The sequence below is a fragment of the Salmo salar genome, chromosome 16, assembly GCF_965601325.2.
Source record: "Salmo salar chromosome 16, fSalSal1, whole genome shotgun sequence".
NCBI lineage: Eukaryota > Metazoa > Chordata > Actinopteri > Salmoniformes > Salmonidae > Salmo > Salmo salar.
In genome coordinates, this window is record NC_138306.1 from 11,378,846 (window position 1) to 11,382,796 (window position 3,951).

The window sequence follows — 3,951 nt, forward strand, 5'->3', positions numbered from 1 at the left end:
AGCAGACAATGAAAGCTCTTACAATATTTGATGATTACATTTCTCCACCACCAAGTCAGAACAGTAGGCAAAATTAGCAGGGGAAAATGGACCAAATTATTAGGGTGAGGCTACTAACAGTTTACTACACAACATACACTTAGCATTACTTTCTTAGCTACAGTATACAGGTGAAGTCGGAAGTTTACATACACCTTAGCCAAATACATTTAAACTCAGTTTTTCACAATTCCTGACATTTAATCCTAGTAAATATTCTCTGTTTTAGGTCAGTTAGGATCACCACTTTATTTTAAGAATGTGAATTGTCAGAATAATAGTAGAGAGGATTATTTATTTCAGCTTTGATTTCTTTCATCACATTCCCAGTGGGTCAGAAGTTTACATACACTCAATTAGTATTTGGTAGCATTGCCTTTAAATGGTTTAATTTGGGTCAAACGTTTTGGGTAGCCTTCCACAAACTTCGCACAATAAGTTGGGTGAATTTTGTCCCATTCCTCCTGACAGAACTGGTGTAACTGAGTCAGCTTTGTAGGCTTCCTTGCTCGCACACACTTTTTCAGTTTTGCCCAAAAAATTTCTATGGGACTGAGGTCAGGGCTTTGTGATGGCCACTCCAATACCTTGACTTTGTTGCCCTTAAGGCATTTTGCCACAACTTTGGAAGTATGCTTGGGGTCAATGTCCATTTGGAAGACTCATTTGCGACCAAGCTTTAACTTCCTGACTGATGTCTTGAGATGTTTCTTCAATATAGCCACATAATTTTTCTTCCTCATAATGCCATCTATTTTGTGAAGTGCACCAGTCCCTCCTGCAGCAAAGCACCCCCACAACATGATGCTGCCACCCCTGTGCTTCAAGGTTGGGATGGTGTTCTTCGGCTTGCAAGCATCCCCCTTTTTCCTTCAAACATAACGATGTTCATTATGGCCAAACAGTTCTATTTTTGATTCATCAGACCAGAGGACATTTCTCCAAAAAGTATGATATTTGTCCCCATGTGCAGTTGCAAACCGTAGTCTGGCTTTTTATGGCGGTTTTGGAGCAGTGGCTTCTTCCTTGCTGAGCGGCCTTTCAGGTTATGTCGATATAGGACTCGTTTTACTGTGGATATTGATACTTTTGTACCCGTTTCCTCCAGCATCTTCACAAGGTCCTTTGCTATTGTTCTGGGATTGATTTGCACTTTTCGCACCAAGGTACGTTCATCTCTAGGAGACAGAACGCGTCTCCTTCCTAAATGGTATGACGGCTGCGTGGTCCCATGGCGTTTATACTTACGCACTATTGTTTGTTCAGATGAACGTGGTACCTTCAGGCATTTGGAAATTGCTCCCATGGATGAACCAGACTTTTTTCAGAGGTCTTGGCTGATTTCTTTTGATTTTCCCATGATGTCAAGCAAAGAGGCACTGAGTTTGAAGGTAGGCCTTGAAATACATCCACAGGTACACCTCCAATTGACTCAAATGATGTCAATTAGCCTATCAGAAGCTTCTGACATCCTTTTCTGGAATTTTCCAAACTGTTTAAAGGCACAGTCAACTTAGTGTATGTAAACTTCTGACCCACTGGAATTGTGATACATTGAATTATAAGTGAAATATTCTGTCTGTAAACAATTGTTGGAAAAATGACTTGTGTCATGCACAAAGTAGATGTCCTAACCAACATGCCAACACTATAGTTTGTTAACAAGAAATTTGTGGAGTGGTTGGAAAACGAGTTTTAATGACTCCAACCTAAGTGTATGTAAACTTCCGACTTCAACTGTTACTCCCTGGCATATTACATCATTTATGCAGTTTCATACAATGCATTTTTGGACTCACCTTGTTGTGCTGTGCTCACTTGAACAGGAAGGGGGCGCGGCGGACCTTCGTGGACAAATTTTGTCATAAAACTGGCATTCTCTGGATTTATGGTGCTTTCATGACAACTGTGAACTCGGAAAAGAACAAGGTCGAATCGTGATGACGTCAGTGATCGTCAGGTTGGAGGTATTAGGTACGTTTCATATTCACAAATGCAAATGGTCTAATTCAAAACCTAACTTAAATTAATTTAAACAATGTCGCACTACTTGAACTAAAATGAAAAACAAAAAGGCAATTCAACTTGTTGTATATTTTCTTTTACCTTTATTTAACTAGGCAAGTCAGTTAAGAACAAATTCTTATTTTCAATGACGGCCTAGAAACAGTGGGTTAACTGCCTCTTTCAGGACTACAGATTTTCACGTTGTCAGCTCGGGGATTTGATCTTCGGTTACTAGTCCAACACTCTAACCACTAGGCTGCCTGCCGTATTATTAATGTTTATGATGTTTGTTTAGGATTTCTGGCAATGTAAATAGTTTGTATGTCTGCTTGTTTGCATGTAAATATTCCTATTTTGTTTAATATTTGTTTGTTAATTTAAAAAAATAAAGAGGCCCGAGTTCCTGACTTGCAATTCCGAGTTGGATGACCATTCAAAACGTATTTTCCCAGTCGGAGCTCGTTTTTTCCCGAGTTCCCAGTTGTCTTGAACGTCCCAGTTCTGAGTTTTAAGCGCAACAGCATGGTTTTGGATTGACAGCATTGTGAATGTTGAATGTTTATCTTTTTAAGCTTGGAAAGAGACCCTTAAACCCAGACTTCGGACCACATACCCACTCCACTGAATAGTAGGCTAGGGATTTCTTTGCAACGCTTGCAGTTAGCCACTGATTCCTTCCAAACCACTCATTGTTGAATGTGCGATTTCCAACTTGTGTGATGTTTATGTCCAATGAGCACCGATACGTTTTATCTATAATTTCTCTTCATTATTTCTCTTCATATGACAAGGATTACAAAGGATTTGCCAGTAGATTGTCGATTTGATTCATGACGTTGACATGATCAGTCCAATCAAAGCTACTGTAGATATAACGTGATTTGACATTTTATCTGTGGCCAATGACCTTGAGCCTTCTTGGATGGGCACTTCTAATATAACTCTATGGCAGCACCCAAGGGTCTTGAATTTTCGGGCTCTACCCTTAGATTTGGCTGTGATGTAGTGTCCCCATGAGTGACAGAACACTGAGCCAATGACGGCGTAACCAGAGAACATTACCAACCCCTACTGACCTGTTGGCTGCCCTGCCACCACAGAAAGCACCGAGCTGGGCTTAAACAGCTGCATTTTGGAGCTATCTTACTCAAGAAAGCAAAAAAGAGACCATGTTTGTATGCGGCTTTATAACTATGTTTTTTTTTTTTTTAAATTACGTTGTTTGCAAACTCTGCCTCACCTGCCGTGAATGACGGGTCACCACTGCGTAAGATATAAATCCGATAACTTTCCCAATTCTTCTGCCCAATAAAGCAGATTGGGTGTTACTTTGTAGCAACTACCACCACGTGTCAGTCAACACATTGTAACAACTATGTTGTAACAACATGCAGCTAGGCAGACTGAAATGGTACAATGTAAAAAAAGTATTTTTTAAAATGAATCCTCTTGTAGAGATATGTTTCTTTTGTTGCACAGCATTGCCTCCAATTTAACCTCCATTGTTTAAAAATTGCATCTTATTTCTTTGGCAGCTCCTTGTTGAAAAACATGCCACTGCACACAGCACTGCCCCCTAGATTAGATACCTATGCAATCAGTGGCATGGGAAAGGACAATCATTGATTGCATTTTCTACACAGTGGATGCATATTATTACTTTTTAAAATATAGTGTCAGATGAGATGCATCAAATTAACACTAGATGGTACTGTAGTGTAAATCAACATCCCTTTCATAACCACAAAATACTTTTTCAGGTTTTGGATAGCATTCTTCTATGGTGTAATCAACACTTCATTCTCTTACAACTACAAGCATTGAGCAGAATGTTAGGATTTTGCTTGTAGGACTATGATCCTCTTTTCAAAGGGCTTTATAACACACAAATTAGTGGACACTCAA